Source organism: Macrobrachium rosenbergii, chromosome 22, assembly GCF_040412425.1.
Source record: "Macrobrachium rosenbergii isolate ZJJX-2024 chromosome 22, ASM4041242v1, whole genome shotgun sequence".
In the NCBI taxonomy this organism is placed as follows: domain Eukaryota; kingdom Metazoa; phylum Arthropoda; class Malacostraca; order Decapoda; family Palaemonidae; genus Macrobrachium; species Macrobrachium rosenbergii.
The window spans coordinates 15487984-15503825 of NC_089762.1; the positions used below are offsets into that span (position 1 = coordinate 15487984).

Here is a 15842-nt window from a genome sequence, read left to right on the forward strand (position 1 = left end):
CGTCTTCGTCAGAGTCGACGCCGTCCGTCCACCACTAACTAAGCCCTACAGGGACCTTCCGCATGCTGGAACGAAACAGCAAGGCGTTCCAGCTGGCACTCCCAGGCAAGGACGACTGGGTTTCCATAAAACCAGTTAAAAGCCCGCCTTCCTGTCGGAGAGTCCCGGCAGCGACGCAGCACCCTTCCGCCCAATACTTGACTCCAGCACGCCTCACCCCGCAGGCGCCATTTTTTTCCCAGGAAGGGACCGCCAACCAGCAGCCTCACAGGCGGGAGGCCCCTCCGTTATCTTCAAGGAGCCGCGGCACCCTTCAGCGTCCCAGCAGATGCAGGGGATTAGTCAGGACGCGTCCCTCGTCTTGGGAGTATTTGTAAAGTCACCACATCGGCGCCAGGATAGTGTTGGGCGGCGCCATTAATTAAGTCTCCGCTGAGCTTGTTTTCTTTGGTGACTTCCCCATTTTCTTCAAGCTCAATTAGTCACGCCTAAAACGTGCCAGGTCACGATTTTAATCATTTTTACTTTATGCGTATTTATACAAATGTCACACATTGTGTATCACATGTTTCTTCATTCACAGGCATCAAGACTGTATCCATATTGTAGCTCTGTATGTTTTGTATTGTAATTTGTACTCGTTCACTGCATATTATTGTTTATTGTTTCGACCTCAGGTCACAGTCAATTCCATTGTCTCGATGACCCGGCGTCATAGTGTGTGCTATAATATAAGCTGCCTGGATCTGTAATAAAGTAGCAGTAACTTTTACCTGCTCGTTTCTTTGACACCTTACAATAGAAAACAATCAGGCAAAGATGCTCTGGGACTATGGTATCAGAACAGATAGGGTGATACGTGCCAGTAGACCAGATGTGACATTGATTGACAAAATCAAGAAGAAAGTATCACTCATTGATGTCGCAATACCATGGGACAACAGAGTAGATGAGAAAGAAAGAGAGAAAATTGATAAGTATAAAGACCTGAAAATCAAAATAAGAAGGATATGGAATATGCCAGTGGAAATTGTACCCATAATCATAGGAACACTAGGCACAATCCCAAGATCCCTGAAAAGGAATCTGGCCAAACTAGATGCCGAAGTAGCTCCAGGACTCGTGCAGAAAAGTGTGCTACTATAAACAGCGCACATAGTGAGAAAAGTGATGGACTCCTTAGGAGGCAGGATGCAACCCGGAACCCCACACTGTAAAAACCACCCAGTCGAATAGGATGACTGTGATAGACAAAAAAAAAATAATATAATAGTGACAGATTCTGGAGGTGACACTTCAGAATTGCAAAAATAGCGAATATATGTCATTTAAGGAACAGATGCCTCATTATCCCATCTTTCCCACAATTTAGATTTTCTTCTTGCCTCACTGCTTAGGAAGCTTTGTTTGAGCAAATTGCTGTTGTTTCTCAGTAGGGGGGTCAGACTGGACATGTTCGCCTCACAATGATTTTAAATTATCCAGGTGGTTTTCTATGAACATCTGCATGGCAGAGTAATAGTGAGGAGGGTTTGTGAGGCATCTCAGAATGTCATTGTGAACAACAGTGATGCGTCTCTTGGGTATAGTTCATCCAAAGGGAACACCCATATATACTGTAGCAGAAGAGCAGCAGTTTTGTGTCTCAGTAACAGAAGGCAAACATCCTTGCAATCATGTTGCCAGTTGCACATAGTTTTACGACGCCTCTGTTCTGTCTGCCGTATCTTTTAGGTCATCCGTGATATTGTGGCCCAAATATGGAAGTTCATGCACGAATTCCAGACGATGTTTTCAGAGGAAAATTTGCAGTTCTGCAATATGCTTAAGAGATCTCGGGAGCAGCGACATACACTGGGTCTTGGTTTCGTTGTATAAGATATCAAATTCGTCTGCATGTGGGCGGCAGGAGTCGATGAAGTCACTGGAGACCTTGCACTGATGGGGAAATCAGAACCATGTCGTCGGCATAACAGAGGTTGTTTATTGTTGTTTCGTTGATAGTGAATCCAATTGGAAGTGAGTTCAGTTTGACATTCTGGGCATCCATGTATGTGTTAAACAGGTATGGAGAGAGAATGCCCCCTTGCCGGAGCCCGTTTAGGGAGCCGAAGGTGTATGACAATTAGTTACCCCATTTGACACAGAATTGCTGTGTGGAAAACCAACATAAAATGCCAATTAGATATAGAGGTGTGCCTCGTTTGTGCAGCTTCAGGAAGAGCTTCAGGTAGTTTACTCTGTCAAATGCTTTTCTCACATCTACAAAACATAGGAAAACAGGAGAGGCTGATGATAAGTAATAGTTCAGCAATTCTTTCAGGATGTAGATGCAGGTGTCAGTTGAGTGGTTTGCTTTAAAGCCGAATTGGCTGTCAGTAATGTGTAGAAAGGGAAGAAGTCTAACCAGAAGAACGGACTCAAGTATCTTCGATGCAATTGTAGTAATTGCAATTGGGCGATTATTGCCAGGGTCAGCTGCATCCTTTAGCTTGTTTTTTATTAATGGTATTAAGTGAACTAAGAGTAGGGAGTCTGGGAGAAACTGGTGAATTATGCACACATTGAATAGAGCAGCTAGCAAAATGTAAATTATCAGATAGCAGAATTTGAAAGCTTCAGCAGGTAGACCATCGCAGCTTGGTGACTTATTATCAGGTAGGTTGTTTATGGCGTCGCTGATGTTACCTGGTGTTATACGATTGGCGAAATGAAACTGAATGTTATCAGTAAGGAGGTTATCTACATCCCTTCGGGAGTCTTGATCATTTATGCAATTCAGGATAGTGCTGAAGTGATCACCCCACATTCTAGCGATAGCCTCATCACCAACGGCATCTCCTGCTCTCTGTGGTAGCTTTTTAGTTTTGGGATTTAGGGATTGAATATCTTTCCAAAGACGAAGGTAATCACTAGATTCTAATTTTCCAGACACTGCATCAGCTCTTAGTTGCTTTTCATTCAGTCTGCAGTGCTTAAGGGCAAGTTTGAACTGCGCTCTCGCCTGCCTCATTAGCAGTGCAAAGTGTCCTTCCCTTGAGCTACCATTTTGCCTCCACCGTAAAAAAATTTCTCGTGAATGTGAATATAGATCTTTAACCAAGTCATTCCATCCAGGTATATTATGAGAGTTGCCTTGACGAGTTCTAAAGGTATCCCTGCTGGAGACAAGCATAGTGGAAATTATATTCGAATAGAATTCTTTCAGATCTCTCCTGTGATGGTCATTTCTACATTTTGGGTTAGTGCACAGTAAGGCGTCTGCCAGTTGAACTATTGACCGCAGCCTGGTTTCAGTGGTTTCCCCAAAGGATCTTGTTTTCTGTTGGTTTTGAAGTCCCAGTTAACAGCAGGTGGGTGATTAGTTACGGGGTTCACGGTAGGGAGGGATGGGGTACTCAATGACACCTGTAAGGTAATGTGATCATAGCCCATTGCAAGATTGTAGCAAATGTTGCAGGTCACAATAGAATCATGAAGCTGTGGGAACATGATGCAGTGGTCCAGCCAGGAGGTTGTAATTGTGTCAGTTCTATTTTGTACATAGGTGTAGGAGGAGGGAGGGAGGAGCTTTACATCGCTAATTTGGAGAGCATGATTTTGACAGAAGCGAGTAAGTTCGCTATAAAATCCTAGCAAATGTTGCAGGTCACAATAGAATCATGAATTTGTGGGAACATGATGCAGTGGTCCAGCCGGGAGTTTGTAATTGTGTCCATTCTATTTTGTACATAGGTGTAGGAGGAGGGAGGGAGGAGCATTACATTGCTAATTTGGAGAGCATGATTTTGACAGAAGCGAGTAAGTTTGCTATAAAATTGTTTTGTGGGGTGAGAATTAAGGTCCTCAATTATACAAATATGATCAGCAGTAGAATCATGAATAATGCTGTGTAGCTCATCTAGGATCATGCAGCATTGATCAAAATTGTTGTTCTTTTCCCAGGGCACACAAACATTAATTATTAGGATCTTGAAGTCCCCTAATGTCACTTGAAGCCCCAGCAATCTATCACTCCTGTAGGTCAACACGTTCACCATATTGTCTAACTATTTGTGCCACAGGAAAGACAGGCCCCCTTTCGGGCGACTGGCTACAACGTGATCTGTAACTTGTATCGATGAACTTGAGTAAGCTCTGAAGTCTTCATGCACTGAATCGATTATGGCAAGGTCACGAGGCCAGAGGAACGTTTCTTGTATTGCAATGATGCCTTTGAAGTTTTTGCAGAACATGTTTAGGAGAGGAATGTTCTGCTTGAGGCCAAAAAATATTCCAAGAGATTATATCAAATGTATCCATGGCAACTCACAAAGATGGGAAATGAATGAGTTGGTCATTTGGGTGGATGGGGGGTTGGCCAGTGGGGGTTGGCATTCACTCAGCTTGGGAGGTTTACTGGCACTTGTGGTAGAAAGCAAGCCTACACTTGAACCCCTGCTTTGGGTGTCAGTAAGTTCCCCCTGGGATGTGGGGTTGGTCCCGAATTAGGTGGTATCTTGAGACTTTTATATTAGGACCGAAATTCTCGCCTTTAAGAACATCGAGGTGTTGAAATAGGCATTTTAATCCTGTAGGCCACTTTATGTTTAATTTTGCATGGGAGATAAGAGGGTTGGAGCCCTTGAGAAACTTGACTCTCTCTACTGTCTATCTTTACAGATGAGCGTAAATCGTGAATCACAACATGACATCTCTTCTCAGGTTTCGAGCGAGGTGATTTACGAATGTTCGGCTTCAGTCCAGCGGACAATCAAGATATTCTTTTCTTTTTTCTACTTGATTGTGTCTGCCAGCCCCCGGTCCCCTCATGGTCATTCACACCCTCATCCACGACGGAGGCCTGGGCAGGAAAGATAGGGTCGGAAGACTCATGAGGGCTGGTGATCGTCACTGAAGATCTATGACTTGCAGTCCTTAACAACTGGAATTTTTCCACGAATAAGGTCATAAATAGGATTATTTAGGCACATAGTGTACACTTCTCTTACACAGCAAAGTGTTTTTCATTAATCTTTGAAACTGGATATTCCTCCATATTCCTATAAAACTGAATGCAAAAATGCACTTCTTATCAGTCATTTGGTCCTTAGTTACCAAATCCAGCATGCAATTGCGCTTGTAGAACCTGTATCTTGTTGCACTGTTACTTTGTTCTTGACAATCTAACCTTCACTAGCTGGTAAATTATGGTGCCTCAACCTCCCCTCTTCAGATCTGCATGCTCCTAACACAACAGGTAGTTCAGCTGCATTTGCCAGCTTCAGCCTATATCTGTGATGATTTGGTGACTATTATTCGAAAAACAATTATTCGAAAAACAATTATTCGAAAGACAATTGTTCGAAATTCAATTATTCGAAAGCAATTGTTAGAATGTGTAATTGTTCGAATTCACAACTGATCGAATTACAAGATATTCGAATAAGCAGTTCTTCGAAATGAATATTGTTCGAATGAGTAGTTATAGGAGAAAAAGCTCAGTTGCATTGTTTGTTTTTAAGTTCATTTCTAAAGAATTCATAACATACTTTACCTAACCATAAAGGAAAATAGGATTAATGTTAATTAACAATATTTAAAAATAATTAAAGTTTTATTTACATGTCTTTGCACATTAATGACAAATACAAAAATATTTTAAAAGCAATTTAACAAATATTTTAAAATAGTTAAAGTTTTATTTACATGTCTTTGCACATTAATGACAAAACAAAAATATTTTAAAAGCAATTTAAAATAATACTACCAATATAAAAAGGAAATCAGACATTTTATTACAGCCTTAAATTATGGGCTATTGTGCGAAGATACTTGATCACGTCTTCATATTCTTCAAAGCTATCGACTATTTTCTTGAGACGTTTTGCGCTTTCTTTATATTATGGGTGCTTCTCTCACATTCTTCACCTCTATTTAATTTTGCAATTTTAATTCAGTGAGAGACTGTTCTCTTTTCAGGGCGTCGATGAATTTCCATAATGATGGGTGAGCAGCGCCGACTTGCTGAGAAAATGCTCGATGCCAACCCTCAATCAAGTTATTGGTCTTTGGGAAATCATTCTTAACTCTTTCAAAGCAAGACCAAATATTTATAGCAAACGAAGGTGCACGGCGCGCATTACGTCTACCTGGCCGACCAAGCCACGTATCTTCAAAATAATCTAGTACCGGAAGTAATTCGGGTGAAGATAGCTCCTTTTCTGCTAACTGTTCAAAAGTTTCAACAACGCTTTCTTCTGGTATAAATGCCAGTGCTAATAGCATTCGAATTTTCATTGAAAACTCTACGTCAGTATCATATTTTATTTTTAAACCAACATTGCATACTTTTCTATATAAACATTGACATAGATGGAAAAAACAACCATAAAGCTTGACTGAGGAAAATTCATTGTTGGAAGCATTTATCATGGCCTGTTCAAAATCAGTAGTGATTGAATCAATATTTGATAGTCGTGTCAATTCTTTGACGCTTCGCAAAAATCTAACGTAAGTTTGTTCCTTTTTTATTAGGCAGCAACGCAAAAATCAAAGGTATACAAAACCCATTCTTTGAGCCATGTATAGTATAAAGTTGTTCAAACAGTGTCGGTACAGTTTTGAAAGTACCATCGCAGAACAAATGTTGACACGAAGTTAAAACATCAAGATTTGCGTGTGTGGAAAATATTAATATTCTCTCTTCCTCCATGCCCGAGTCAAAAAGAAGAAAATCGTCATTCTTGAATGTCTTCATATATTCGATTGAAAACACTATATCCATCCTATCACTTGGTGTTGATAGTCCACAATTTTCTTTCGCGCGAACCTTTCTAATCGAACGCTTAATACTGTTTACAGTTGGCAATCCTTGAGCTCCATATTCGCTAAGATTTGAAGCTGCGGTTGAAATTATATAATGAGGGGAGTCACGTGTATGCTTTGCGTCGTCTTTAACTTTTTCCATGAATTTTCGCACTTCTATATCAGCTGGATCAGCTGAATGATTATGTTCTTTAGAAATAGTAACATCTTCGTTTACTGTTATAGCACGACATTTACAGTAACTTGAAAATTTATGGCACTTCCAATATGTTTTATCTTGTATTTTCTTGTCTTTAACAAATAAATGTCCATCCACTAATAACATTGGTTTTCCTTTTTCACTCTTAACGAATTCAGCCATCATAAGGTCTAGGAGATTTCTTCTAGATAGGAAAGCGTCAAAAATAACACTAAAGTTTTGCCGGTGGTTTATTTACCAAAAGCAAGTTTTTAAGTATTTTAAAAAATGTTTTTAAAAAAAGAATGCAATTGAGTTGTTTATCGTATAACTACTCATTCGAATAATATTCATTTCGAAGAATTGCTTATTCGAATATCTTGTAATTCGATCAGTTGTGAATTCGAACAATTACACATTCTAACAATTGTTTTCTAATAATTGAGTTTCGAACAATTGTCTTTCGAATAATTGTTTTTCGAATAATTATTTTTCGAAAAATAGTCCGCACACGGTCTTTCAGCTTCCCCTCTTGCTTTTTGGCATTCTTCATGAGAGCTAGTTCTTGCTGTTCCTTAACAAAATCTCTAAAATCATGGTCTCCTAGTCCCATTTCCTTAGCTAATTCAGTGAGCTCTGCCACATCTGTTGCTGTTATAAAGAATGTACTTAAACCTTTGCAAGGTAAAATCATACTGAAATACTGCTGCTTGAAAGTCCTGTCATAGTCACCTCTTTTTCACACTAATGGTGTGTTATAAGGTCCTAAATTAGCAGTGGTCATTGGATTTATATAAATTGTGATTAAGATTCTCTGTATATATAAATAAATAGAATGTTATTTCAGTACTCACACAACAACATATTAAAGAAGGCAAACAATGACTTTTAACTAATCTAAGGATAACTTATAAAACAAAAAACACTGAAATGCCTATATATATTGTACTGAAAACACTATCTCTTCCTTCTTTTTAAAGTACACTGAAGAGATCATGTGAGATGCATCTATACAAGATGACTGGTGACTTGAAACTTCATAACCTACCAATGTAATGTTTTTACCACCTTCAAATGTTATGATGTTCCTTTCTTTATTTCTGTTATAGTTGCTTTGTCGTTTCTAGCTTTGTTTGTTATTAGCTGTAGAGTTCCAGGAAGTTTAGCAAGACACAGTGTAGTTTTCTTACTTCATTAACACACTAATAAAATATACAGTATTTATACAACTTAAGTGAATCAAAGTGTGAGCCTTTCTTTCTTCTCGACCCACAACTGGTGAGGCTCACGACCTCACTCCTCTGCTTCTCTCTCTTCTATCTGCTTCTTTTCTATCTGCTTCTCTTTCTCTTCAAACTTGCTTTTTGAATGGTTTTGAAAGGAAAAAGTCCATCCCACAGTAGGCGGACCATTGTTCTTGTTCTGCCTTGTAGACGTCCTAAGTGCTTGGAGATTATCTAATGACATCCCTTTGGGTGTGATTAGTTGAATTAATCCCCTCCTTCGTGGGTGGGACTAATGATGTCACAGAAGTCTTTAGGTGCCGGCGAAAATTGAAAGGTCAGCTCACAGGTAGGACGGTTAGGCATTTTCGTTATGGTTGCCTTAGATTATACTGGCACCCGTGTTTTGGTTACATAATCATAACACTTCCTGGTCGTTATTCTCTCTCTCTCTGTCTCGTTTCATTATTATTCATTTCTCTCTCTCTCTCTCTTTTCTTTCTTTGTCTATCACTGGTTCTCTCTCACTTCTTTTTCTCTCTTTTATAATTACGCTAATTCCTAATATACTTCCAGCTATCATTACACCAACATCACTGGTATTTATAGAAATATCAAAAGCTTTTGTACATTCTGGCGCATGTGCCCACACCATGTAACAGTGAACTAGAACACTAACACATATGCACACACCATGTGACAGTGAACTAGAACATTGTTATCTCAAACTCTGAAGAACCCAGAAACTTCAGGAAATTTCTTGAATAAACATGTTAGGGCATATCCATATGGGTGTTCAAACATCTGTTATGAACACTGATTTTATCATGCTTTGATGCACGTTTCCAACAGTATTTAGACAGTTGTCTGGATACACGATTCAGTAATGTTGCAAACATGTTCACAGCAGTGATACCATGATACTCTCGTCCAAAGGACTGGGAGTGCTTGATACAACTCAGTCAACATCAGTGTTTGCTCCCATGACCACTCCATCCTATCCACTGTGCTCTGGGTGTTTAGTCCACCATATATGTGAGCAGCTCACACCTCACTTTGCCCACATTGGCATTATCAACATATTCCAACCAGTGCTGTCCTTATTTCCTGGACACAACAGTTCACAACATGTTAATACTGTGTGTTGCTTACATGTTGCAAGCACATGTTTGAGCACCCGTGCCCTTATGTAATATTTCCAAGAAAATCATAATTGACATGCATATACCAGAGTTAATTTGACACCTTATTGAACAAATATATTGTCAGTAATATACATCCTCACAAAGTAACACGTTTAATTACAATTCTAGAGAATTACAGCAACTATTTCTAAACTCTTCTAGAGTATTACCCATATTCTCAACAAGCTTGGCAACACAGAAAATGGTACTAGTGAGAAACTACAAAAATCATCCATAATGGAACTAAAATGAGAAAATCACTAAGTTATACTTTAACAAGAACTCATCACTGACCTCAGTTGAAATAACTCTTCAGCATTACTAATTTGATCAGATTACAAAAGAGAACAGTTTGCTAATTATTTAGAATATAGCCCATATAATAAGGTTTACTTGAAGAACACTGCTTTGCAACCACACAATGAATTCAAGGATCATTGACAGAGGAAGAAGTTAATGAAATTTAAGCTCTTCCTGGATTTTGGACTTTGCATGAATTTATTATTTCTTGTTAAATATTCTTTCAGAATATTTACTAAGAAATAATAAATCCTCCAAAGGTATTTATTTATGCTATACATCTAGTACATCGGGAAATGTATGGTGTCAGTAGCCTACAAATTGAAGTTCACCTATGACAGAGCAACCTTGCTTGTTACATCGTCTTCCTCTATGTATGAAAGCTCTTATCCAGAAGATTACAGGCACCTTTCACAAGGTTAAATTTTTGTTGTTGTTGAGCAAATCATTCATATATAATCTCTGCTAAAGTACCAGCTGACTAGGTAACAGGGTGGAAGTGAAAGTCATTGTGCCAGTGATAATGTTTTTATGTTTCACTTGTACTGTTACATAATGTTATAGGTAGTAGAGTGGTATTCTTTCTGTTCCAGTTCTGCATGACATGGAAGATCAGCTGTATAAAATAGATTTCAAGACACTGAAGATGTTTCACCAAAAATTATGATTTAAATACCTGAACATCTCGAGTTAAGCCAAGCTGATAACCATGGATAAGTTACTGCATCCAAGCATCCTTGGCACTTACCCAGAATCATCGACAGCAGCAGATAAGTGGGGTATGTGAATTTCCAACTTCAAGGCAGTAATTGAAGCAATAGATCCTGGCTTAAATCCAGACAAACTAAAGTTCCTACTAGCACATGCATCAAGCCACATCTTCAAGTTCATCAAGAGTGAGGCTGCTTACCAGGAGGCCATTGAAATATTGAAGGCCTGCTTTGTGAGGCCAGAGAGAGAGAGGTGCATGCAAGGGAATGTCTGGCCACCCACAAACAACAGGCAGGTGAAATGCTGGACTAGTTCTTGGAGAAGCTGGAGAGCTTGGCTTAAGATTGCAACCTCACAATTGCTACTTCTTAAGAAGTTGAAGAGTTGGCCATCTGAGATGTCTTCATGACAGGTACAGTATCAAATGTCATATGACAGAGACTTCTAGCAAACCTTGAACTTGTAAGGACTGGGGTATGAGCGACATACTGGCTGGGTGTTGACTGGTTTATTGGTTGTTCCTTACTGAGATAAATGTACAGAATCTTGGAAGATGTTATTGACGCGTGCGAGCGGTAATGTAGCGTCTACACACAGACAGGTAAAACAGACATAAAAGGTTCAGACATCTGTGTCTGTCGGCAGACAAACAGATGGCGATATCAAGAGACATGATTAACATACAGTGATGAAACATGCATCAGTGGAAAGGCCAGGAAATTCTACATATGGCCAATTGCATGAGATTCAAGACAGATTAATGGATACAATGCAATAGCAAATAAATGTGAAATGAAGAGACATTTGGCGTCTTCACAAACAGAAACACACGTACAGTTTAATACAGAAGGTTCGTTGGAACATTATGAGTACATGATTAGAATGCTTGCATGGCAATGCAAGTAGTGGTGATTGTACATACATCAAGACAACAGTGGCTAGGGAGAAACAGACGGAAATATTGTATGGTTGAAATAGCGTTCCTGTAGAGAAAGAAAACGAGACGGTGGTTTTGTCCTGTCCACTTCGATGATGACGATTGACGAACACACACGTGTTTGGAAGAGGCAGCGTCGGGGCTCTTACAAACTGAACTTTCATACTACTGCAAAGCAGTCATGTGCTTGAGATGGTTCAGTTACATTCTGATGTTACCATACAGTTATCATTGACTGCATCTACTGAATTGGATGGGTGCCACAGAGAAATAAAAAAAGTAGAGCATAGCACAGGATGACTTTCCAACCATGAATGTGACAGTGAAATCCAAGCAGAGGTTTCTTCTGTGGAGAGGCCTTTCACCCTAGGAAGTTGTGTACGACAAGGCATTCTTGTCAGAACTCTGGGTCTCCCCGGCACACCTGATGGGGACAACACCCCACAGTGCGACGGCATACAACCCTGCAGCCAACAGTATGGTGGAAAGGACCCACTGTTCATTGAAAGCAGCTCTGATGGCATGTTGTACTGACGGGAATTTGAGGGCGCACCTGCCCTGGGTCCTGTTGGGTCTCCGCACTGCACCAAGGGCAAATGGCGAAGAATCTCCTGCAGAAAAAGTCTACGGCGAAGCATTGGCCGTACCTGGAGAATTCTTCCCCACGGAGCCGGACGACCCAGATACACCCCTTCCAAGACCAAGAGAAATTGCAAAGAAATTTGCGCCCTGACGGAAGACCTTCACAGACAGGACCCATAACTTCAGCCCAGAAGGCCTGAAACCTGTACACACGTCTTCATGAGGAACGACGCCCACCCTTGACCAGACCATACAGAGGACCGTACTGAGTCGTCGTAGAACATCCAAGGCCTACCTCGTCAACATCCATGGGCGGGAAGACTGGATATCTATTGACGGGTTAAAGCCAGCCTTCCTGATGGGTAGCGGAACCCAGGAGGAAACCGGCAGACGTCCCAGAATTCCTCCACAAAAAAGACCTCAGATGAAGAGGTGAGCATCCCGAAACGAGGCCGAGGACGTCCCAAGGGCTGCACTAAGGATGTCATACGCCTGGCAAAACCGCCGGACGACTCAGCAGTCGAATCCGCCCCACAACCGCAGATATCAAGAACTCGGGATTGGCTCCTGCTCCCAAGAAGATAGCGTGATTAACATTCAACAGATCTTCCATTCATTATTTAATAATAATTGTCTAAAGAGGGGGGGTGGGAGTACTTGTAAAGACGTCTACTTTGCCCATTAATTACGTTCATGTGTCGCACCTATCAACGCAGCAAGAATCTCATGTAGCCTATATATTTGTATGTAGAATTTTCTGTCCTTTTCGCCAATATACATTTTATCACTGTATGTACATTATGTCTCGTTGTTGTTATCTGATTGACTGTTAACAAACACAAATTGCTCTCACCCAGTGTGCGGGTCACAGAGACCTGGGGTCGGGCACCATGTTTCCGTCCGCACGCTGCTATGTAAGGCTATACCTTATGCCCAGGTAATAAATGAATCAGTAGGCCTACCCAGTTCTGTCTTCTTTGACCTCACAGTGGCAGACATCTCTAAAAGAAATAAAAAACGTTTAGACAAATAAACAAATGTAATAAATAAGAGATTTAATATCAAGTACGAGGAAAATATAACACATAAGAAATGCAGCAAACAGTGTTTGTATATAAGAATGCAGTCACACGGCTAGACTCCACATAACAAGGTAGTGTCATATGTACATCTCCCATGGTGTACTGTACGCATTGCTAAAGCTAAGAGACACTGGATAATATCATTACACACGTATCTGGTAAAAAGTGACCAGCAGACTACATATGGCTGTGATGGTAAAAGTATGTCTATTCCAACTCTAGTAAATGTATTTGAATTTAACAGATATGTGCATGCATGAACAGGACAAAACTAATTCCGTCCTTTGTGGTGAGGTGCATAACATTACCCCATTCTGTAACTCCGGATACTGTTTCGAATCTCGCCCGGGCATCATGATTTCTTCACTTGGTGTTTCTTTACTTTTAGGCTTTGTAGTGACCAGTGTCTCCACAGTGTGAAGAAATCGAAATGATAAGAGGGTATTGTGAAAGGTGCTTGCAGTGTTCCTTCGGTCCCTAGCCCCATCCAACCTTTTACTTTACCTCCATGCCCACTTCATTTAGACTCGGTGTTCAACACCTTGGACCGTTTCTTCTTGTGCAACTGTGGGAGTTTCTTCCAGTTGTGAATTTAGATCCTTGTACTACATTTTCTTTACCTTTTGGCCACTATCTTGCTGTCCAACCACCCCAGTCCTCTCTTTTCACTGTCTTAAGCACTCTATTAAAGCAAGAATTAAATACAGAATACATATTTTGGCACACATTACGGTAAAAAATAAAACCCGTTATTGTGAAAGACCTCAACTAAAGTATACTTTAAAAATTCAAAATACACGTATGGACACTGAAAAATATAGAGTACTGAAACCAAGGTGCAACAAAGAGATAAGACTTCACAACGGGGCAATAAAAAGAAATTGGAGACTCATTAATCCGAAAACAGCCATGACACGTTAAATTAAAGCGAGATGAAAACTGCAGAATGTCAACGGTGACAAACAAATGGAGGTAGCCGATGGTCCAAAAGAGGGCCGAAAGAATTATTATTATTATTATTATTATTATTATTATTATTATTATTATTATTATTATTATTATTATTATTAAGGAGAAGATAAACCCTAATCATGTGGAACAAGCCTACGGGGGCACTGGCTTGAAATTCAAGTTTCCAAAGGTGTGGTGTTTATTTGAAATGAGCAATTCATAATGATGACTACCACTTAGAAATCTTTTATTGTTCAACGACGGAAATTTCTAACAAGCAGTATTATTCCTTATAACAAAAGAGGATTTATAAAAGAGAAAAGTGGGATATAGCTGGAAAATATCACACAATATGAAAAATCACACCTGCGATCTATGTTTTAGAGATTTCTTATGACAAGCGGCATAGGAACTCGGCTTTCATCTAAGTAAATATTACAAAAAGCAGAAAGTTTCAGCCTTTATCCTAGTAGAGAGGTTTAACAACAATATTGGAAACACATAGATATGATAATTAAACTTACATCCTCAAAAGAATCAGCCCAAAAATTCTTGGTAGGACAGGGGTATAGGCATCTTGAAAGACAAGACCGTTGAATCTCATACGCTTAAGCCCAGACTACATACATGTAGTCAATGCAAATTTGGGCATAATAATTTTATCAGATGTTCTTCATGCGTCTGGGGCACTTCTTCACAGACTCAAGTTGGGATAACAGCTGTACAGAAAATCACTTGATTTGAACAACGTCAGGGGGCAAAATCTGTAAAGAGCTCAAGTTAGACTTTTCCCACATTGGCCACCAGATGGCTCTGTGTGCCGCCCCTTAATGTTTATGTTTTCTCTTTGCAGCTGAAGACTTGTAGTCGTCGTCCGTCGATCCTCCTACCTATGTATTTGGTCGAACTTCGTTTTTACGTTTTGTTACCTCGTTAGGTAAGTTAAAGTTCGATGTATTTCTATTTGTTATTTTCGTTTATTTTGTATTCGCTGTCCCATGGGGTTTGTTCCTCGCAATATCCAAATAAAGATAACCCACTCTCCAAGGGCATGATAGTATGCAATGATCAAAGTGACAATGACTTTCGAATGGGTTAGCTTAGTCAAGGCTAACTAGCCCTCCCTTCCCCTCTGCTGGTGGATTTTTCTTTCTGACATAAACTAGGATGCTGATATAAAAAGTATTTATTTTGATAGTTTCGATGTGACTTGAATATTGCCTAGGCTAGCATTGATTTATATAGAAGTGCTGGGTGAGACTACCCTGTGCCTATCATTGTGTACCAACGAAGGTCAGTTTACTACCCACCCTAGCCAAGTAGCAGCAAATTTTACAGCAGTGTTACCCCAAGGCTAATTGGGGGATTTTTTGTTTAATAGCTTTTGACTAAAGTGCAGAACGGTTGTGCAGACGTTCTGCTGTGCAAAATATCATGTTTGAGAACAGGCATGGTGCCTCTGATTAAGGTTAGGTTGCTATATATATTATATATATATATATATATATATATATATATATATATATATATATATATATATATGGTAGAACTTTATAGTAGCTCATGGCGGCTTACTCCTTCTAACTTAACTTTTTCTACAGTTTTTTGGTTGCTAATTATGAATTTACCTTTAATTTTTGGCGCTCGAGTGTAATTAACCTGTAATTAACCCGTTAAGTCTATCCAACAAGGGGTTTCCATACGCGATCTTTACAAGACAGAGCACGGGTACGTCTGTTCCGAACGGTTCATATCCCGTCTGGCAGTTGCAATAACTTGTTAATGTATGGGTACCCCCCCTGGGCCAGTACTAAACACAGTGAAAGGACATTCCATTTGGCCGACAACAAATAGATGCACCACCAGTATCACAACCTCTAAAAGTGT

The 15842-nt window shown here is 39.9% G+C and overlaps 1 protein-coding gene across 1 annotated transcript in view; it reads left to right on the forward strand.

The window, feature by feature from the left end:
* Positions 1-14735: 14735 nt before the first annotated feature.
* Positions 14736-15842, forward strand: part of DCAF12 (DDB1 and CUL4 associated factor 12-like protein) — a 155566-nt gene continuing 154459 nt past the window's right edge. The window contains exon 1 of the mRNA XM_067124272.1: positions 14736-14892. The gene's annotated coding sequence lies outside the window, so the exon portion shown is untranslated. The remainder of the gene's footprint in view (positions 14893-15842) is intronic.